At 40.9% G+C, this 23,431-nt stretch overlaps 1 protein-coding gene across 3 annotated transcripts in view; it reads left to right on the top strand.

The window, feature by feature from the left end:
* RASGRP3 (RAS guanyl releasing protein 3) overlaps window positions 1-23,431 on the top strand; it is a 66,537-nt gene that overhangs the window by 7,578 nt on the left and 35,528 nt on the right. The window contains exon 1 of one of the 3 annotated variants that reach the window (XM_074896946.1): window positions 5,137-5,198. The exons of 1 other annotated variant lie outside the window; for it this stretch is intronic. The gene's annotated coding sequence lies outside the window, so the exon portion shown is untranslated. Of the gene's footprint in view, window positions 1-5,136; window positions 5,199-6,288; window positions 6,515-23,431 lie in introns of those variants that run through there. One more of the 3 variants, XM_074896947.1, reaches the window with a different exon arrangement.

The following is a 23,431-nucleotide window of genomic DNA, read 5'->3' on the forward strand; positions in this document are numbered from 1 at the left end:
TATGACAGATTTGGTTTTGTGCTTGGTGGTGCTACTGCATCTAGGTCTAGAATTACAGGAACACACTCTTCAAACTCTGTTTCCAAAATGAGCATACCCACCCTGTGGAATATAACTATTCAATTTAGTTGGTAATAGACAGCAAAGAGCTTTTGTTGCTTTGTTGGTTAAACATCATTAATACATCTGTTGTTACAGAAGAGGTCCTTATCACCTGCTTCGACTGCATGGCAAAATTTCATCCTGTTCCTTAGTGGTGGCAATACCACTACCCCTTAGTATTCAGAGTGCAAAACAATATTAGTCCCTCTTTAATTCAAATTTCTTACATATGTTGATATAAGGAAGAAATTCTAAATTGCCATCTTCTCCATTCATATTGTGGGCTTTGTGAGGGAGGGAATAAGGGAGAAATAGAGTTGATTTTGTGGATTTGATTTTTGTTTGAGTAGGTCTGAGATTTTCATTCACCCCATTAGTCACTGTCATCTCTTTTCTAAGTCTGAGGACCAAAGGTACACATAAATTAAGACTATGCCCTATTTTTCATGCCAAATTTGTAATCCCTAAAATCTGGTATCTCCCTGTACTTCTTCAGAGAAAATATTACATGAGTTAAGGCACAATTACCATTAATTTACAGCTGTGACTGCACAGCATTTCCACAAACCAGAGCTCAGATTCTAAGCTGGACATCAAGAGGAAAGAAGGAAAAGGAGAGTGGAACCACCGATAACATACATGAGTGAAAAGGCTGCCTTAAGTGATTTGGTCATGCCATTCCCACCACTCTTATACAACCCACCCTTATCATCACACTTCCTCCTTCCACCTCCCATCTGTACTTTCCAGATTCTCTCTCCTTTACTCTTAGATATCTGCGCTTCACAGTTGTACTAGACAATCATTGTAGATCCCTTCTAACTGAAATATTCTACTCTATTCCTCTCCTATGCACCTCTTGTGTACCTCAGCACCTTCACTGCACGCACTTCCTCCTAACTCCAGTAACCCCTTCTCCATATTCCCCTCCATTTCAGGCATACTGCTCCTGAGTTTACACTATGCAGATCAAGTGCTTAGGAAAAAACTAAGTCATCGAAAAGTGGTGGGAGGATGGCAGGAAGGACAGGTAGGACACCCACTGGAACATGGCATGAAAAGCGCTGAGGGCATGGACTGTTGGCAGAGAGGCTTAATCCCCAGAGAATTCAGTAGCCACAGTAACAAACACCCAAATCTCTACTAAGCAAGTGAAAACATTAGTCAGAAGCTTACAACTGGACTGAATGTTTACTAGGTCAACAAAAAAATCCCCTACTGCCTGCCATGATGCAACTGATCTGTCCAAAGGCAGATCTGTACTTCAGACACTAGAAGTGTTATTGTTTATCAATACCACACTTGGAAAAAATGTTTAACAGAGCACAACATTTTTTTCCCCTCCATTATTTCTGAGAATGGAATTATCAGATATTTTAGCTTAATTCACAAACTCTAAATTTCAGGCAGAAACACAGCATATCAAATTTCAGTTTAAACTACTAAAAAGCATTTTTTTCCAATGGAAAGCAACCAGCAACCTTAACTCTAGGCATTGCTATAGGGTCCACCTGTGATGTAATTGCCTATAGAGAGAAAGGACTGATTTCAAGGGTCATACCTAAGGATGACCTAATCTGATGATACCTTATCTCCTCAGTGCTTGCCTTTTTAGCCATAACATGACTACTGGGCGTACCCTTGGGTATGAAAAGGGAAGTACACAGTACATTTGTGGTACTCCTGTGCCCCCTAGAGCATTATATTGAAGAACTGGGAAATAACTTAGATTGCTAGGGATATACACAGCCTATAGAAGTTTAAAACTGACTTAATGTAATGTAAGATTGAGAGGTGTAGGTAACATTTTCATCAAAATTTCCTTTCCATTATGTCCTTCAAATGCCCTTTAGCTGATAGCTTAGTGTAAGAGCTGTTGGACTATTTATAGCAGACTTTTTAATCACACTTAGGTATTTATAAAACATCCTGTCTAGTGAAGCCTTCCATGGCCTGCTTTCCTTCACTTCTGCTGATAGTGAAGGCTATATAATATCAGAAGCAGTGAGGTAGACCAGCAAACCAGGCACTGTTTATTAGTTATGGATTCCACATATTCTAAAAGGCTGCAGTCAAATCGTAGTGCAATAAATGTAGTAACACAGACCTGTAGTTAGTATAACCTTACATTTATACCCACTGAGAGTCCTACCCCCTGTTACGTAAACTCCAGAACACATTAACAGAAAAAGATGCTTTCAGGCAACCCACAAAATAGCTGTCCATAATTGCCATATTCAGATAATAAGCCCATATTCCAAAATTTTGCACAGTATCAAAGCATTGATGCTGAGATAAGCTCTTTAACAGTGATCAATTTATAAATGAATGTACCTGAAGTTAACTAAATAACACAGAAGCAAGACACAGCCAAGTATGTCTAAAATAATAAGAGAAACAACAGCTAAAAACAAGCCATGAAATAAAGCCTCCCCTACAGTAAGAGGAGGGTCTGGATCCATTTAGCCAGCATCAATAAAAGCAAACAACTTGCTGATCTCGAACTGAACCAAAATGGGCAACTCTTCCATTCTTCAGTTCTCTGTGACTTTTCCAAAAGCTATCCATACTATTTGACATTGAAATTTTAACCTTACATGCACCCATCCCTGTCACAATTGAGTGCTACCTGTACTCATTTTTGTTGTTCCTGTTAAGTATTTCTCATAGCATGTCTGAGAAATCTATGTTCATTTCTTAGTTTTGACTTGAGGCATCAATGTCCACAGAGAAGAATGTGCCCTTTTCAATCCAGTTGTTTTCTCAGCAGAATCTAATATGCTGTTGTGTAGCAAACAGCAAAGCTTGTCATACAGAAGATGCCATCTGATAGATAGAAGAACACAACATTATATTCATTGTGTCTGCGTTAGCTACCTTGGTTTTTTTGTATGTTGCTATTTCTTAAAAAAACAAAACCAAACCAACCAAACAAACAAACAGGAAAAAAGACATCCTCCACAAAATTTTTTAGACTTATTTTCAGGAATTATACCCAAATTATTTCTCTTTTCTGTTTCATGATGACTTAAATCTGTCCATTTAGCATGAGGAACTGATAAACTTTTTCCCACATAAACTGCAATCAGATTTTATGGCATTTTCTACTGAGCCATAAAAAAAATTTGTCTACTCAGTTCAGAAAGTAAAAAGGCTTCTTTTCTTTTTAGGGAGTGTATCCCAAGTTGTTTGTGGAATCGTATTGCTATTCAGACATTATCATCGAATTACATTCCCATGTGGAGAATGGCTACCAAATAAAAATAGTCAGCTATTCAGTGCAGAACAATGATTCTGTTCTGTGTGCTATTTCAGATGGCCCAGGTACTACCAGTATATAATCAATGATATCAAAGGGTAAGAGTGCAATTGATATTGCATAATCAGAGAAATAGGCAAAATAATATTAATTGTGGACTGGTGTACTATTATGGAACACATTTCAATCATGTTTTCTTCATTATCAGCAGGGAGTAATTTTGTAACAAAGTTTCTAAAGAAATTTAAGATTAATCTTAAAGCTGCATATAAAGTTCTGTTACCCTTGATCTCCAATGAAAATGCCTTTTAGGGGGAATGGCATTTATCAAAGATAGCTCATTTGGTTAATGAGCTGTGCCCTCAAGTACATTGAGTGCTTTCCCCTTTCTCGGAGCAAGGCCTGATATTTTACGCCACGTCTGTGAGCAGCCAACTGTGGCCAGGGTCTGCAGGAGCTTCCAACTCAGTTCTGCAGGGGCAGCTCTCAGTCCCTGTTTGAAATTGTCATCCCACCAGTGTCCTAAAGTTAAATGAACTAATTTCTCATGGGTTTATTTCTCCTTTTTAAATAAATAGTTTTTACAACTACTCTACCCCTCTTTTAAAGCCTCCGTATCAGCTCAGAAGGCCCCAGGGTCAGAGCCCCATGCAGGGGGATGCTCTCTTTAGAGTCCTGATGGAAGTTCCCGAGAAAACTTGGGGAAGCCTCCTCAGTGCAGCCTCCCAGGATGGCCAAGAGGAATGACTTGTTGGTATGTTGCCAAGCCAGACTGCGTACTGGAACAAAATGGCGTTGCACATCTGCAGCAAACATTTGCTGTTTGCCTAGCCATTAACCTGCTATTCCAGAAGTGTTCCTCCTTGCCCTGCACATACTTACCTCATTTACCAGTGCAGGACAGAGGCCTGGCACCATACCACATTCAAGCATTTCAAGCACAAACCCACAGCTCAGGCCTCTAAGGTGAGAGAGCTGGGGGCGGCTGCACCGGGGACCTCAGGATGCTGGGGGCTGCTGTGGGGCCTCCCCGCCATGCCCCTCAACCCCGGCTGGGAGCACCCATGGCCTCCTGACCGCCACCCTTCAGGCCTGGTGCACTTCTGCCCTTTGGAAATGCCTGGCCTAAAGGGTGAATTCCCTCCCAAGTGCTACTGCTGAGAGCGTCCTGTGCCCTCTGTGAGGGGCCTAAGGGCTGGGCAGGGGAGGGTGTGGGGCCGTGCTCGTCCTCCCGGGGAAAACCAGTGTGAGTCTCCCCTCAGCCATCAACCAAAGAGGCTTTCAGCTGATGCTTCCTCCTCGAGGAAGTCGTTTGTTGTTTACATGCGTTACCAGGGCGTGGGCGCAGAAGCAGGTGTGGACAAGCAAGGCACCAAACGCAGCCGTGTCACTGGGGAAAGGCTAGTGGTTGGGGGTGCTGCCGGCGGGCCCCTCACTGGGGCTCTGGCTGCAGGTACTGGGGGTGCCTTCACCTCCCAGACTGCCAGCAAGGTCCTCCTCTGGGCTGGCTGCACCCATGTCTGGCTGGGTTATGAGAGCCCATGTAACAGGAAAGGTTTTTTCTATGTAAACTTGCCAAGGAAACCTAGAGGTTTCTCTGTGATACCAAGGAGAGACCCCCAAAGGCACGGGTACTTAACACAGAGGGCTGTTTCTCTGCTCCAGGCTCAGCTGACAGTGCTGATGGCTGCAGGGTTTTGTAACCGTGTGTGAGTTTATATAATATGAAGAGCTGGCTGAGGTCAAAGGAAGCCACCTGAGTTACCCTTTTTTGCTGCAGCCCTCATGTTCAGTGATTTCCAGGCTGTCATCGGTCTCTGACGAATGTGCTAGCCAGGTATGCTATTTTAATTTAATAATTTTACAACAGGCACCTATCTGACTTGGAGCAATTCCTTGAATTTGTTCAGATCCCAGCTGCAGTGCTAACTACTGGTGCAGGCTGTATTTCAGAAAAATGCCCTATAATGCCCTTTATAATCCAGTGAGTCTGTACAGTCTTGCAAGACCTGGACTGCTTACCAAACAGTAGAATACCACAGCCTATACTGAGTTATGGCAATTGCCTGTGTCTTGTCAGTCTTTTCAATTTGAAGTACCATCAGAGTTTCTGCATGGTATATTCTATAAGTGGGACGGGAATTAAGCATTTCAGAAAATCATGTTTTGCATCTCACCCTCAAAATCCCATTGAGAGTATGCCTTTGCCTTAAATACCTAAATATCTTTAAATATGTGACCAAGGTAAAGGGAATTAGGTGCAGCGTCTTAGCTGAATTTCAGTAGCATATGGCTACATATCACCCTGGAAAATTCCATCAGAAGCTGTTCATTTCTTCAGTGTTTCTCCTTCATTTGCCCTACATTTGGGAACATGCATGGGGATAAGGATGCTTTTGTTTCCCATTCTGCTCTCTCTGTTCAGACTGATAGTCCCCACCTCAAAAGGGCTATCACAGTCTGACTAAATAATGTCTGGCACAATGAAGCCCCATAATCTGTGCTGTAAAAATGCTAGGTACCAACATAAAAACGATCTCCAGTATTAATAAGGCACCTATCACTCTACTATCCAACAGGAAAGGTAGTGATGTTGCCCCTTAAGAACAACTAATCCCCAAAAGTGGGATTGTTCACATATTTTGCATCGTTTGTGGTGTGCAGTGGTCTTAAAGATGCTGTAAATGCCACAGTGTTTTAAATTGTCCTGTTCCTGATGGTTTAAATTCCTTAATTTAAACACAGCACATTGTGAAGTCAGAAACAAACCTGAAGCAATCGACAGGGATGTGTTTAACTTTCCATTTGTGCTGCCCCTACTGTTGATTAAGGCTTATCTACTGTTTGGTGTTAGTCATCAAGGGGAAAAAAAAAAAAAAAAAAAAAAAGTTATGGAGCACATAGCGCCACGTTCCAGTCAAATGCTTTAGCAAAGGCTGCTGTTATGAAAAGGATTTTCTAATAAGGGGAATAATGATCTTCAGATTCTGACCTCCTGGCACGGCAGTGAGATTTATCAGGAGGGGCATGTGACTAGTTAAGACACACAGCCCCAGCTTGAAGGAAACAGCTGCTCATTTCATGCTTTAGCACTTGGCAGCTGGACAAGGAAGGGTGATGTTTGTGTTGAATACCTCTGCAGAACCAAGTACAGTAAGTGATTTTCCCTGTTTTTGTTTTTGTTTTGGGTTTTTTATTTCCTAAACTGCCACTGCTTTCCTATTTTCATCCTAGACCTTTCGTAAAAACACTTAAGGGTGAGGCGTATTTTTGTCACTCCATTGATAAGCAGTCATTCATGCTCAGAATGCCTATATTTTTCTGACCTGGGATTAACAATAGCGTTGTTTTTGCTCTTGCGGGAACAACACAGGTATGGTGTTTTGTCCTCATGCTAGCCGGGGAGGGAAAATGGTGTTATTTACTCAGATGATGGAGTAAAGAGGTTGTTTATGATGAACGTATTTTCCTGTCTCTGTAGATCTAGTCAATAGGTAATGATGCAACTGGAGTATAGAGCAATTTCAGTATTTGGCTTAAAAGTACTCACATAAGGAATTGACAGAGGTACCCCCTCAAAATAGTGGGATCAACCTGAAGAAAGTACTTGCAAATGGTTCCTTTTTGGAGGAGAATGCAGCGATCTTTTTGAAAGGAAAAGGTAGAAGCAGAGAATTACAGGAAGACAGTGAAGATGCACTGATTAAGATATAATTGAGTCATTCTTGAAAATGCATAGTTAGACTGTGAAGATTGAAAAAATCCTTCCTAAAAACTGGGAGTGAGCCTCCTAAGTATCCAAGTTTTTAATTAAATTTATTTTTGAATACTTGCATTTTTGATGGTTTTGCTTCATGAATGGTTGATTTCCCCATCTGATAATTTTTGACTGTTATGGTCTGAAGTGTTGCTTTAAGACAAGAATTGCACTATAGGATATATATAAAGGAACCTTTGATCAATTATTTATGTAATGATTAATACGTTTTTTTAGAGGAGACTTAGGAGGAATGGGAACAAATGAATGCGTGGTGGAACTTGGTATGTGATGAACCTGAGGGATGCCATGTGCTTTGGGGAAGGTTAAAGAGGGGCAGAGGTAGAGAGCAGTGGGATCCTGTTGAGGAAGATGTAGATATGTCGAGTCACAAAGCCTGAATTTCAGAACAGGACCAAGGGTAAACACTGGCAGGTTTAGTGAAGCATGTTGTTCCTCCTTTAAAGATGGGGAGAATAATCCTTATGCAAATACTTCTCACGTAAGAAAGAGAAACTTTATTTATTTCTCCCTGAAGTCTTTTTCTTTTAAACCAGGGTTTATGGCTTTGCTGGTTAACTGGAAATTTTATAGGAAAATGTCAATCAGTTTCAATTGTTCACAAAACCAGAAGTCTGCCTGGCTTCCTGCCTGTTTGCATCTCCGAGGGTAGACTGCCTTTGAACCGAGAGCTGAAGTACTGTCAGGCTGCGGTGATGCTGGAGCCCTCCCACACAGATGCCATGCAACGCCAGGAATGCAGCAGGCCTACGGGGCCCTGAGGTGCCTGGCTTTGCGCTCAGGAGCCCCTAGTCCCCCCAGAAACCTTGGCTGCAGTGGGGCCCCTCAGGCCTGTCCAGGTCTCTACCCCATGTGGTGCAGGGAAAACACTGGTCTGCTCTCGCTTTTTTAATTCTGATCCCAGAACTTCAGAACTGTAGGAATTCTTCTTTTTTGGTCAGACTGTGCCACAGTGTGCTTGTTTCCAGAGGTCGTATTTTATCTTTGTGATGAATATTCTCTGTTAAGCAAACTGCTCAGTCAGATGAAAAGGACTGTTGAAGAGCCATGCTTTGAACCTGAGTTAAACCCCAGATATACCAAAAATAAGTAGGACCTCCTGCTGTACCTTCTTTTTCCCTATCTCTGTGCCAGGGTTGGTGCAGAAGACTGGTGTAAAGCCATATGGTTCTGCATCAGCTGGATTATGAGCCAGCTCTGTGTGCCTCTTGTGCAACTGATTTTATTCTCAGGCATCCATGGGAATTAAGTGTTGTATAAAAGGGAGCTAGTGATGATTGCGTAGTAAACATTAGATAACTGCACTGCTGAGCTCACCTTCAGGTAATAATACCTGAAAACCCATTGTCTCAGTGGTCACTGAATTGTCTTAAATGTGGTGGGAGAGCTCAGTTTTGTGCCTCTATATTATTGATTATTAAGGTTGTTTACAATAAAGGAGAATAACTCATCACTTGGATCTGCAAAATCTAAGGTAATCAACCCTGTTTCATTTACAGCTTCCAGCTGTCATTGCTGTATCTTATTTTGAATGAAATTCAAGACTTATGAGTAGACACTTAAATCCTCTGACCACAAAATTTAAAAAACTTAATCAACATCACAAGATTCTCAAAGGTGCTGTTGTTTTAATCCTTATCACCAAGCCATTTTGGTAGGGATATCTACTGTTAAATGCAGACAGTACTTTGAGAAACAGGAGTATTGCAGTCTTCAGGCCCTCTTCACTTTATGGCTTTTCTGATGAATTCCAACTGCTACATCTGTTACTGCAGCACCAGTCATGGAACGTCACTGGAGCACACACTGATTTTGCATTTGAGCAGAAGACACAAACTCTGTGCCACCACTCTTTTATATTATTTTATAATATACAGATCTCACAAAAATATATGATCAGCTTTTCGAATATACCCCCTCATTATGGTCATATAAGTCAAGGCAGGTCTGCACAGGCATGAAGTATATGAATTAAATTTCAGCATGCTTTGTTTGGGGAAGTGCTCAGCCCTTGAATTTCCCAGTGATGCATCTCCAGAAAGTCCAATACCTAACAGAATTTGTTTATCCTGGAATTTTTTTTATTACGTAGTAGAGGGGATTTGGTAACAACGTGACCATTTGCTGTCCCTCTGCAGAAGCTCAGTGCATACTCATATCACTGAGACCCTTGTAAGGTTCCTGTTAAATCCTTTTCCTTTACTCTGAGGAACTGATCAGGGCAGCCTTATAGTTCCCTGAATGGGCATATTTCTGCTCTACAGAAAAACATCTTGCTGAAGAGTAACTGTAGTTTTGCCAGACCCTTTCTCTGGTTGAAAATACCATTATACAGAGGAGCCACTCCCAGGATGTTCCTGAATAAAGAGAGGAAACCACTTTCAAAAGTACTGAAGGGGTACTTTGTGGTTTTCTTTTTTTCCTAAGCTGTCCAGGCCTGGCTACAGAACATTTGTACAGATACTCTAAACAACTTACACAGAATGTTTTCTGTTAACAAATTTGTGGTATAATCAGTTTTCACTGCTTAATTTGATAGATGTGTTTTCCCGTTGGCCTTTTCCTTTAAGTCAGGAATGACAATACCCAAGGTCTGAATAAAAAAGATGAAGTAAATTCTCAGGTGTTCTGATTGTTGCTGTTGATTGCTTTTCTCTGTGTTTTTTCTATTCAATGTGAATAGTCAGTGCAGTTGTACTTTTTCATTAATGGGTTTGCTTATTGGTGTAACATATCCAAAAACCACCTGACTGTCAGATTAGAGGTGTTGGGACAGGGGAGAACTTTTCTCTTGGAAAGAACGTAAAAGAATAACAACTGCAATCATTGGAAGTATCAACAAAACAGAGTTGGTGAGTCTGGTTCAGATACAAAGACTAATCCTTTAAACGCATAGGTATTTGCTGAGCTGAACTCATGAGCAGTCCCATCAGAAAGTTCAGCTTATCTCTAAGTGTGTATGGGGTCAGTATCAAAGTGTGGGCGTGTGGAAATACCCACACAACTCATGTTTAGAACTCAGCAGAAAATACAATTACTCTTGAGAATTACTCTGGTTGTTTTGGTGGCCATCTGCTGTCTCACTTCTCTGAATAACTGCTCCCCTTGCTGCGGTGACCTCTGACCACATTCAAATAGGTGAAATGATTTGACTCTACACTGTACTCTCCCACCTGTGATTTATGCATATTCTCTTTACTAATGATCTGGAATTTCTCAGGCAAGGGAAAGCTTCAACCTCTCAAGAACCTGCCAAACATAATAATCTGTGCAAAATTAGTGAAACCTGAGCTATTCTTGTTCAGATACTTTATATATTTAGTTCCTGCAAACAGAAAATAACCATATCATTTTAAATTAACACAAATCTAATATTAGTGATTCAGCAGGATGTCTGCTTTGGACTACCACAAAAGTTATACCAAGCTTACTATACCGGTAGCTAATATACATTGATATTACTTGTTACATATATCAATACATTTTCATATACAACTTCTTCCACTACTGTTAAAACTGCCTCTCTTTTCAACCCCTACCATGGAAACAGATGTTCTACTCAGAGTAGTGATGGGCTTGTGCAAGAGACTCTGGAGTGCAGGAAGTGTGAGCAGGAACAGGATCTCCAAGATGAACAAGGATTTTTCCATTCCTTCTGAAGTATATTTTGCACTCCGTGCCTAAAACAGGCTCATGGTTTTCAATATAGATATTAATCTTAGAGGCTAGTATTTAAGTAAGTCATACGTGATATGGTCAAATAGATTGGATGTGACTTATTGGGTATATTTTTGTGCTTGCTAAACATGTTGATAAGTCTGCCTTTGACACAATGACCCCAGGTTGCATATTTTGTCATCATGATGCTATAACCTTTTTCATATTCTTTCTCCATCTTAAACTCTGGTTTCACCAAATTGAATTTTCTTAATCTGAAATAGTACTATTATAGATAAGCTTCCATTCATAGCTCGTAATTCCCTTAGGCCTGCCCAGTCGTGGTGCTGGTTTATATGGCATGCACTGGTAAATTCTGTTTATTTGTTTGTTTTGCAGTGCCCCATGTTTGAACCCAGATCTTGTTTGGAAATTTCTGGTGTTGCTAGTGGGAAGTAAAAAACCCAGTTTATGCAAATATGTAACTGATTGCCAGTGGGGCAAACTACATCAGAAAATCTTCGCTGGACTAGGGCTTGAGTCAACCTACTATCTGGATATACAGTGATTTTTGTCATCTGAATCAGAATAGCCATGACATTCCAGCCTTATCACACTGTTCATGAAACAGCTTCCTTAAAAGACTAATAATAATCTCCTCTGCTAAAGATGTCTTGCCTACTTTAGCTTGCTTACTCATGCTCTGCTTTACCAAATTCATGAACACATACTTCCTGGAACAGCTGCCACCCTTCCTAAAACTCTTGGTTTCCAGGCCCTGCCCTAATGACTGTCTGTATATTTTTATTTTAAGTAGGCATTGGGGCAGGAACTAGAATTCACCTTTTTTTCCCCCTCTTCTTGAGTGAGTACTTTTCCCCTTAAATTATACAGTCGTGCTTTTGCTTGCTTTCTCCCTGCAGCCCAAACAAACTTCCATTATTTCATTTAATGTGGAATTTCATTGATGTTCTGGGGCTGGTAAATCTGGTCTGTAGTCTCAGCCAAGACAGTGGGAGATTTACAATCCTTTCACTAATGAGAAGAAATGATCCTGTATCTCTCACATCTTTAAGGAGATTCAGAGGTCTTAGATAAAGAGCTGGAGCATCACAGTGGCACCTATCTAGTATAGGAGTGATGTGCTAGGTGTGACCAGAGGATGTTTAACACAGGCAAGGCAGAGGAGTTTCTGGTGTACAGATCCCAAAAGGACTTAGGACTGACCTAAGTGGGGAGCTTCTTGATGTTGTGGACTGATAGGCTTCTCAAAGCCCACTGTTGGGCATTTGGGGACTTTAATATTGAAAACACAGAGAGAGGTTAAAAGCTCTAGGCAGTCACCTTCCAGGGTGAGGAAGTGCGAAGTGAGAGACCAGGCATAAAATCACACCCCTGGAGTCAGACCCTGGAAGTGAAAGGGAGTCAGGATTTGGACGCTTAATCCTTCTTTTGGACCTAGTTCTCAGCTCACATTACGGAACCAAAATAAGAGAGGAGGTTTTCAGATTAATATAGTTTCAGAAAAGACTCTCTTGCAATTTGCTTCATGTTTCAAAGTCTTCTCCTTTTGGGATTCTTGCATTGATTTAACTATATTGATTTGGAGATTGGTGTAAACTCTGACTTGGGCATGATTATCTGGTATACTAGTGCTTATAGAAATATAATTTGTTCCTGTAAGTAAGCTTGAAAAGGAGCAACCTGTTTTGAAAATCTGACTGCAATAGCAGTCAATCTTTCAATGCTGAATACAGGGGGAAGGAAAACAAGTCCCTAAGCTTCTATTGCAGCTTCTAAATCAAGATCTTCAGAACACCTGCTCTTTAATTTCCTCCCCTTACTTGACCAATTTTTTCACTTAATATTAGCTTTACCACGTAGCCAGAGAATTTTTTTGTTTTAATCATTATTGGAGTTCAAGAAAATTTGATTACCTCCTTAAATTTGGTAAATACATGCTAAGGAGTAAATAGTTACGAGTTTCTTCTGTAAATACAAAGCAAACAGGCCTGGATGAATTTAATAAGTTTTCCAAGTTACTCATGAGGGTGACAGGTATTTGGGATAGCCTGAACCAGCCACTGGAAAGGTCTTATGCTACCAATTAACTGAAGGGGTTTCATCCACACAGCCATAAAGATACTTGGTGGAGTACGTGATTCTCAACCGTTAACAGCTACAGCAACTGCTCTTGCTGCTTTTCAGTAATGGTGAATCTTTGGCCCTGCATCTCTATGCATTTTGGGATTTTCTACAGATCTTATTCTTCTAGGCAGAAAATACAGGTTGCACTCCAAGTACATGAGCTTTAGAGAATTACAATGTTGTATCTTAAGACATGAGCACTGGAAACTTAACTGTTTAGTTAGGCTTGTTCCTCTGAAGTCCTGTTGTAGCAATGTGTTCTCTGGTTGTGGAAGTAGGATATTTGTGTAGCTGCAATCCTCTGTTAAATATTTTTCATACAATAAATATTTAACTACCAAAATAATATTATCAAACTAAAGATCAAAGTTACTTGTGTAATATATTACTTATTAAGGCTGAAGCTATAAGATGCTTTTCCTCTTTTTTTCTTTGAGAAAAATTTTTTTACACTGCTCCTTCCCCTTTTTCTAGTTGTCTTGCTGCTCTGTATATCTATACATCTATAGCACCTTCTTCAGACGAGCTTGTGTTTGTGTTTCAAGTCTTGGATGAGAGATTTCCATGTTGCCATTACTTTCTTTTTAAAGGTATTTAACTTGTTGGCTGCAAACTCTCTTGGTTGTTAATAAAAGTCACTCTGTTGCAAAAGCTTGGATATAGGAATCAACTGTGGTGATGCTGTTCTCGTATCCTGTACTCTGTAGACTTCTTGTATCATAAACACTTTTAGAGGTTTGCTATGTGTCTTCATATGGTTGTACTAACCAGTCTGTGTTCCTTAGTAGACCACTTAGTAAGGAAACAAGGTTTAGTCAGCTGACTAACGGTCACTTTGTTGACTCTGAAAAAAGTACAAAATCTAGTCAGACATGCTTGAAAGAGCAACTGATCTTTTCCCTGCTCTTTCCTGTTGCAGGCTTGCTGTTTTAAAAGCCTCTGAACTGGATTAAGAAACATTCTATGTCTGTGTTTCAAATACTCACTTTGCATCATTAAGAAAACCAAAGCTGCCATCGTTTCACCCATCTTCCCAAGGGAATCTCATAAAAATAACTAGATGTAAGGAGCTGCTTATGTATTTTGATGTCCAGCATCTGCTCACCAAATTTCACAAAGAAAGATGCTGGATCTTGCCTGACCTTTAGGCTGTGTTTTCACTCTGCCAGCTTTTTTTGTATGCCTCCTTGCCTGTAAGTTGTGAGTCATCGGTGACTTCTGCAGATGCAAAACCGTACCACTGCACAAGGCAGGCATCCCTGATTCATGTGACTGTGCAGTAGAAAGCAATTTGCATGAGTTCCTAGGATCACACAGCAGGTCTGTCTACTGTCATGTGTGTCTGTCCGTGTTTTCTAGCATACCATTTTGATTTGCATTCTCTCTTTAAACAGTGACTGCTCTAAAATGAATGGGAAGCTGCTGCCCAGAGTGATAAGGGTTACTGGCCATTAGCAACTGGTCCAGGCTCTCTCCTTGTCTGGGATTTATTAACACGTCTGTGGGGAAATAGCAGTTATGTGTGAACCATTTTCTACATTCATCAAAGGGAAAACGGAGGATGATTCCATTAGAAATGCACCGTAACAGCCAAATGAACAAAAGGAGCCAAAGTTCTGTCCTGCCCCTCTGTCCTTTTAACTCTTACTCCATCTCAGACATCCAGCTTCCCATTACTTAAGTCTCTGAAAGCCTCTTCCTGCTTTTATTGTTTTGCCAGTTGCTGCCTCCAGTTTACTGCACTGATAAGTATTTCCCAGGCTGTAAATGTCTGGTAGAGATATTTCTGAAGCCAACTCCTGTTTTGATTTCAGTCACAGGAGGAAAGGTCAGCAGCAAAACTGCTTTCACCACATGAGAAGGCCACTCCTTCCACCAGGATAGGTATAGGTTTTGAATTCATGGAGAGAGATGTGGGATAATATATGGGATAACAGGGCCAAAGAAGAAAAAGCGGGAATCAACAAGAGTGAGAAATCAGATACAGTTGCTGATGCTGGAAATGATAGCAGGTAGGTAGGAGGTGTTGAAGTCTCCCTTCACTGGTGTCAGCGGCTGCATTTTTATCTTCTCTTGATATGGTATAGCTGCAGAAATGGAAAAGGGAAGAGGGAATGTGTTGTAACATCTTGCTTTTTGAGAGGCTTAACTATAGTCTCTACTGTTTGGGTGACCAAAGCACAAGACTGTAGAGCCTGACATGCTTGAGAAGCTCCACACGTGTCTGTAATTCCTGTGGCATCATTATAATGTGTGGCACAGACGTTTGCAGTGTGGCTATCTGCCAGCATGGGCCTAGAAAGTATTGTGCCATGAGCATTTAGTCTACAGAGGGAAATAACTGGAAATTACAGAATTATATGGGGTGAAAAAGCTTCTTCTGAGGGAAAATTGATTTGGAAGCCATGGGTTTATTGGACAAGAGCTTTGATACCAAACTTACGAAGTTTTAATACAAGTTAGAGGCTCTTATGATTCCTCTTTGTCTTAAAATTGATTGGAAAGTGGTGTGAAACTGAAAGCAGTGCTGACTCTTAAAACTGTCATGATTCTTGGAAGATTTAAGAGCTGCAAATAAGACACTACCCAGGGACTATGCTACTATAGAAGAATTTTTTCTTAGTTAAAAATAAGACAAAATAAGATTTGTGGGGGAAAATACAGATCTCCAAGTTGAACATATCAGAAGGTCTAGGTAAATATAGTCTATGATTGATCTAATTAATCTAATTAAGAAAGAAGTAATTAATAATAAGTAATCTAATTAATAAATGTGATTTTTCTAGCTTGGCATTAAGAGAATATAGGTGGCAAAGGTAAATAATAATAAATATTAAGAAGTTTTGTAACAGATATATGATAATAAATATACGGTGTCTTTGTCTTTCAGAACTGAAGCGTTGGTTATTTCCCCATACGTTTTCTAAGATAATTTTTAAAATCGGGGGGGGGGGGGCTGGTCCAGTGTCATTAAAGGCATGTAACAGTGTAACCAGTCAAGAATATATGCTGATAAGGTGGTTTTTTCCTCTGACTTGACCTATGTGATTAGGTTAACAAAGCAGACTTATTCATGAAGGACTGTAAAGAGCTGTATGCAAGTCTGTGAACAGCAGAGGTAATTGCCAAGAGTTTCTCTGAAGGCTTACAGGCAGTAGTATAAATTGTAAGATGTATTGACGGTGTATTGATTTGTTTTCTGAAAACAGACTGAGTTAGAGTAGGTGAACTCTTACTGCTGTTACCTGCCCTCTCCTGAAGGGTTGTACTTTGGTGTTGGAGATCTCTAACATATCTGAAGGGCAAAGATTCTCAGAAGAGCTGCGTCCCCTGGCATCATACACATTAATCAAATGTCTGATACTTGTAATTTTACATTTGCTTTACTGGAAGTAGCAAGACAACAGCAAGTTTTTGTGACACATATACTGAGAAGCATGGCTGAAAGTTTTCCTCTTTTTGAAAATGAACTAAAGCCTTCCTTTAGCTCTTCCTTTTAACCTGATGCATTCTGGGCAATTGTACTACCTTGACCTATGGAAAGTGGAAGTAAGATATCATCATAGTACATTAAATAACTCAAGGATGTATGTTCAGATTTTACAGCCATTACTAGCTGGAGTTACAGTCATAGAGGCAGATGTCAACACGGTAAATTGAGGAAACAAGTGTAGGAGTGGATGGAACAAAGCTGAGCTGTGATAGATAACCAGTTCCATGAAATGCTAGAATTGCAATTGAGAATGAAACCTTTGTTGTTTTTACAAATCCAGCTATCAAGTTATCCATTATTTTAGGGGAATTATAAGTGGGGAAACCTGGAGTTTTTTCTGTTATCTCAGAAATCATCTTGGTTATATTTCACGGTAAGAGATAAGAATGCTAAACAAAATGCTGTCTAAGCAGCTCAAACCTTAATCAAGTGACTTTCTGATTACTGAAAGTATTTGGTCGTGTGACTGTCCATTAGCATTCCTTGTGATTTCTGTAAGCTTCTCTTTTATGTTAGGTCAGCATGTATTGTACCTCATATGCTAATTTATGAACTTCTACAAGCAGTTATATGGCTCTGAGCTAATAGTCTGATAGTGCATATGAGTGGATCTGTATATATCCACTTGGTTCCTTATGTATGGTCCTATTCATTGAACCTGTATGTTCCTATAGAATAGTAGGTGTCTAGGCCCTGAAACCATTTATAATACCCTTCTATGTTAATTGGGTGACCTCTGATGACCTGAAAGTAAATATTTAGCTCAGTGAACTCTTCTCTCCAAATTAAGCATGATGAAATACATTTTGACAGTTTGTAACCTGCCTACTTTTATGCTAAGGTGACAAATTCTCATCCCTTAGAGGCTCTATTGGATGCAAATGGTAAGGTTTTGACAGCAGGGGGGCTGCAGGCATGACCTCTCTAAGGGAGTTGGGGCTTGCCCTGTGTCAAACACAGCCACTTCCAGCTGTCTTTGCAAGGGACCCATTGCAGGCCACAGCTGACCTGAGTTGGTGGCACCTCTGTGAAATATATTTAAGAAAAGGCAAAAAATGCCAAAGGGGAGGGAACACAGGGACAAGGGAATAGAGAGGAGGAGGGAAGAACAGAGGGAATAACAGGGGTCAGAGGACAAGGAGGTGCTGTGTGGCAGAGCAGGTACTTCCCTGAAGGGACTGTGGCCCATAGAGGACCCATGCTGGAGCATAGGACAAGGAAGGAGCAGCAGAGAGAAAGTGCTGCATACTGACCTTGACCTGCACTGCTTGTTGTCTCACTGAAGGGACTGGGTGCAACCTGCAGCAATAACAAGGGGGGAAGGAGAGGTGTCTGGAGTGAAGCTGATCCAGGAAAGTGGGAGGAAAGGTGTTTTAAAATTTGTCTTGTTTCCCAATACCCAAATTAGTAATTAAATATTTATTTTAATTGACAGGCAAATTAAATAGAATAGGTGAAACTTTATCCCATGGAGTCTGAGAGCTTGGGAGCCAACAAACATCCCTTGTGTAGTGTCTGTTGTTGATATGAGGCTTGGCTTTAGCCATCCACCAGCAGTGTACAATTAACCATCCCCCTGTCCTCTCCCCTTTTCAGACACAGACGTCTCACTCTGTTTAGTGTCTTCTGAAGTTCCCCTTTGATTCAGAAAAAGAGTGAATCAAAGTAATAGGTTTATTTTGTAACTACTGTCTGAAGGTGTGTAGCAAAGGTGAATGAGTACTGGTGAGCCCAAGACTCTCATATTTCATTTTCATTCCTCTCCTGCCCGCAGCAAAGCTTGTATCTTGCATTCATGGAGCAGTGCCACAACCTCTCCCTTGTTCTGTGTCCTCGCTCCACATGACAAACGTCATGGGTAAGCCAGATGTGCTATCCTGCAGCCAGCTGCATGTGATGGTTGAGGTCATAGACTGGGACAGAAGCAGTAGCAATTAGGCTGCCTGACAGCCCAGCATCATTGCCCTTTCCTGCTTAGCACAAGTTTGGCATGTGTCAGATGCTGGAGAAACCTGACCATGTCACTTGCTCAGAGTTGTCTAGAAATGGACTTGTGTGTACTGTAGCAAATAAACTGGTACTGACCACCTACAAGAAATATTTAACTGCTTGGAGAGGAAAAACTTCAGGAACTATGCATTAGGCTACCTAAGACCTGTTGACTTGAGCCCAAACAGACGTCTGGACTGCACCTGTGTAGGCAAAGGTGCAGCTGTTATATGTCCCAGCTGGGATTCTTATTATGGTAATTACACTAATATGCGTGGAGACTAATCACAAGAAAGGGCCTCATTTGTGAGAGCTGCCACTACATCTACAGGGTAGCAGATGAACTCTGTCCTGAAGAGCTTGCCCTGGACACAAGCAAGACAGGGTAAAGGAAAAAGCTGTAGCAAGGGAAGTTACCCTTAAACCTTCTCATGAGGCTCCTGATTTCTTCTTGGCTTCTTTTTCTACATACTGCTACCGATTCTGTTTCCCAGTTCAGCTGCTCACATATAGCACTCTTTCTGCAGCAGCCAGGTGGAAGCCATTTAATGCAAGCATTCAGTGTTATGTGGTGTAGGCTTGGAGGAGGGGGAGACGAGGGGACGTCTGGCTTACTTAAACCCCCAAGAATGTCCTGATCTTGTAAAGAATATGAGTCCCTTGTGTGCAGGCCTCTGGAAAGTTTATGGATAAACTGAGACCCATAGAGGTGTCTCTGTGTCAGAGTTGAACTGTTTGTGTGTGGCTCTATTTATTGTCCCCAAGTAGAAGGAAAATAGCCCACTTTTAATTAATGGGGAAAATGCTACATGCATATTTACTTTGGCTTGGCTAAAAAGCTGTTTAAATTTCATTTAGCTAAATAAATATTACTCTGTATGTCAAATTTAAGCCTATTTAAACCCAACTTATTGGTTTAGCTCGCACCTGTAACCAATATAACTTGCTTGAAATCCATGTGAAGGTGCCCACACAGGGATTTGTGCTGGCTTGACATTTTAATATTAAACTGCCATAACTTGTAGGTGTGGACTTCCCCCTTCGTAGCCTCCAGCAGTAAAAGTGATGTCTTTTGATTTTACTAACGACAGTAGCCAACATTTAAAACCTGACTGCTTGCTCCCCACTCTGTTCACACCGTTTGATGCTTTTGCATTAGACCACAAGTTTACTGGCAGGGTACCCTGTTTCTTTTAAAAATGAATGTATTACACCTGGCCACATCTGTCTCAGGAGCTCACAGCCTACACACTGGTTTTAAATACATCTATCAAGACCTTCGACAATAGTGTTGTCTCAAGACCTCCAAAATGTTGAACACAAAATGCAGTTACACTGCACAAGAATGCTAAGTAAAACCATCTGCTCAAAGTAGCTGTCTGTGTGCATGTGGCAGTCAGGGTGATGGCAAGACTTGAAAGAGACTCTGTCTTGTAGTTCAGTCCACCAGGGACTTCTAACCTCTGGGCACATCACTGCAGATATTTCTGCTTTCCCCCTAAGTAGGAAGTACACATCCTGTAATGGTAATATTTCATGAAATAAAGCATGACATGCCTGATACCATGACTTGGTTCATAGGAATTTTATGGTTGTACCTGTTACCTAAATGAAGAGGGTCCTTTAGACAAAGCTGCAGGCTTTGAAGGAACACTAAGACTTACATTGATAATTTTCCTACCGTCCCTCACCCAGTCCTGACTATTCCCCTGAAGTTCCAGCAAGACACGTAGTGGAGTCTGTCACTTCAAGTGACCCAGTCAAGAAATGAGAATGAATAGCTGGGGAGGATTGTGTGCCTCCTGTGTCCTTAATAGCCTCTGTTAACCATGGTAAACCCAGTAGGATTTATAATTCTAGTATAAGGGAAATTTTTTTTTTTTGTTTCATTTGTAGTATGCAATCATTCACTAACTGTGTGATGTCACTGAGTGAGCTGTTTTTCTTATCCAGCTTTCCTGAATCCTCCTGAAACAGATGAACGCAATGAGATGTCTCAGAGTTACATTAGGAAGCACCTGGGGGCAGAGATTCTCTAGGTTATCCTTATTTGGAAGTCAAATTGCACCTTTGGCAATTAATTTTTTAATAGTAACCACTTATTTCAAAGCTTTTATTTCTTTACATGTATTATATATGTATTTATACATATATTATACATTTTTATATATACACATTATTATACATGTGTATATATATACGTTATATACACATGTTATTACCTGTATGATTGTTTTGTGCTTCTCATGTCAAGCCGTTGACTATCAAAATATAATTTATTTAATTTATGTAGGTGAAATTTATAGTTGTACTTTATTCATCCATCTCTAGAGGTGTTGGTGTGGTTGTATACCATTGTGGCATGATATAGACAACACATTTATTGTTCTAGTAAAACAGCAGTGCTTAATCACACAAGTAGTGATGTAATGGTTGTAGTCGTTGGAGTCTGCAGTCAAGAGATGTGATATCAGGTTTTGGCTCGGCTGTGAATATATAGTTTAGCCCAGTCAGCCAGTTCTGCCTTCAGTGGAAATGTTTTATTCTTCTTTTAGAAGCATTATGACAATAAAATCATTTAATGGTCAGATAGACTGTTTGGGGGAATGGCACTGTAACATCAGGATCTAGGTATCTACTGGTAAAGTAGCTGTCATGTAATTAAAAAAAAAATCCTTCAGTTTTACATGGAGAAATATTTGTTGATTACTACGTAGCTGCCGTAATACTGTTGCCAACAGAAGATAGGAATGACAATCTCCTATGCTCTATGTTATAGAGGATGGTAATACTAGCAAAACTGAAAAAGAACAAATCTCTTCCCCTATTACATTTCATGCTAGCCGTTTTCAAGGGATAGGCAGAAAATGTAATGGCTTCTCTTGATTCTATTTTTTAAAGAGCTGGGTAAAAAATATTTTGAAATAGCCCATGTAAAATTTATTTTATTTTTCTCCTCTTGAAAAAAAACAGTCAGATGAAGTTGAAATAGCTAGATATCTGGCTCTGTGAAAAATCAAGCCAGTAATTTAAGCACTTAGAGAAGGATTTTGAGATAGTTGAAAAGGACAAACATGCCCCAAGTGGGGTTCTAGCAAAAGTTAGGTGCCAAAGTACAAAGTTCTGATCTTGAAAAACACTGTTCAGATGCTGGCTAACTCTCAAAGCAAGTAAACCAAGCAAATGCTCTACTTTGTTTTTTTTCCCTTTAAATACATAAACACTCTTGTGAAGAAAGACTGAACCTAGGGTGACCCTGGCTCATGCGTGGCCTGACCAGCAGATTAGAGAGCCACGTATCTCCCTGTATGCTCTCTCTGGTTCACTTTAGACAACTTTGGGTTTTGTGCAATGGCACAGCTTTTGCAGAAAGGGTTGAGGCTGCCCAGCCTAGCCCCAGACGTAACTGTTAGGATGGACACCTTCTGCTACAATGCCGAGTGTGGGTTCGAAGCCAAGGACCACGGTGTACCCACCTTCCCCTTTTTTTTTAGGTGAGTGTTCTGGCTGCTTACTGTTGTGCGAAAGTAGTTTTCCCCCAATTAGATGCAAATAGGAGCTCTGCTCAATTCCTAATTCCTGGAAAAACAGATGTGTGTTCCTTCAAGAGGGAGTTCTATACCACCAAACTCAAACAGAGGAAAGTGCTTTCTTCCAGCTAGGAGGAAGGCACTGGCAGGGCACACCTGATGTTTGCAGCTCTCTGCTCATGTTTCCTGTTGACTGACCTGGGCTGCTGCGGCATCGTGTGCACAGACTTGTAGAAACTCCCTGCTTGGTGAGCTGTGCTTGTTTCCTGCAGGATCCTTCTCTCAGTTTCAGGAAAAGTGTGTCATAGCTAAATCCTTTGTTGGATGGCATGAGAAATAACCTGGCTGTAGGCACCCATCAAAAAATAATAGTAATTTTGGCTGAATGATACATTTTGAAGGTCTTCCAAGCAAAACAGTGCTGCATGCTTAGAGCAGCCTGGGCCCTGCAGGACTCTGAAGCCAGGTCTGTAGAGAATTATCCAGTGTGGGACAATTTTCCAGGTGCTGGGATGCAATACACTGTGCTGCTGGAGGTTCTCTTACCAGCCAGTGGTCTTCTAAGTGGATCTCAGGTGCAGGTAGGAGTTAGCATAAGGCAGCAATAGGCATTTTGCAGGTGCCAACTCTGTTTGGGAGGTTGAGAGACTTTACTGGTGTAGGTACAGGCCACCCTGCTAGTTGGCCTTGGCACCTCGGAACCAGCCTGGACATGGTCAGTTCAGTAGTGTCACCTAGCCTGAACAAGAAACATTTTATTCTCTTCCTGGGAGGTTGGAGCTGTGTCAGGATAAGTTGACCCTACCTTTTGCTGAGAAAGGAACATGTCTAACCATGCTCTGGGTGTGAGATGGCTGGCTGAGGTGGCACCAGCAGGGCCAGCAAGGATGCCACTGTCTGGTGTCCCTTGGGTGGCTGGTCCATGGTGGTGTATGCAGGGCTGCAAGCTTACAGGGACCTAGCTCAAAGCACTTTGTGCTTATTGTAACAGTGGCATTTGGGAGAGGGTCAGGGTGGGTTAGTAAAAAGGGTGAAGGATGCCACTCCTGTCAGAATTGAATTTGCAGTGTGAGCTCTATGATAAGGTAGGTTTGAAAAAACTTTACATTTCTGTATGAATTAAGGCATGTATATGCTTCCTTAGTGCTTTGCATGACCAACATCAAAAAGTTATGTACAGGCAACAACTTCTAAAAAGCACCTTCCCAAACTCCTTCATTGTTTTTCTTCAAGGACTGTTTTAACCCTACTCTTGGCTTTTTTTCCTAGCAAACTTTCTGGATGTACTTAGTTATTATTTGTCACATCTCAAACACTTGCTAGGGGTCAGGCAGTAGTGGGGCTTAGTCACAGATAGGTAATAAAATACTGATTTCTTCTTTAAATATAACCCAAAAAATTATTTCTGAAAACTTGTAACAGGGTATTTTGCGTGTCTTTCAGGTAAATGGATATTTGATAATTCAATGCGTAGT

Source organism: Athene noctua, chromosome 1, assembly GCF_965140245.1.
Source record: "Athene noctua chromosome 1, bAthNoc1.hap1.1, whole genome shotgun sequence".
NCBI lineage: Eukaryota > Metazoa > Chordata > Aves > Strigiformes > Strigidae > Athene > Athene noctua.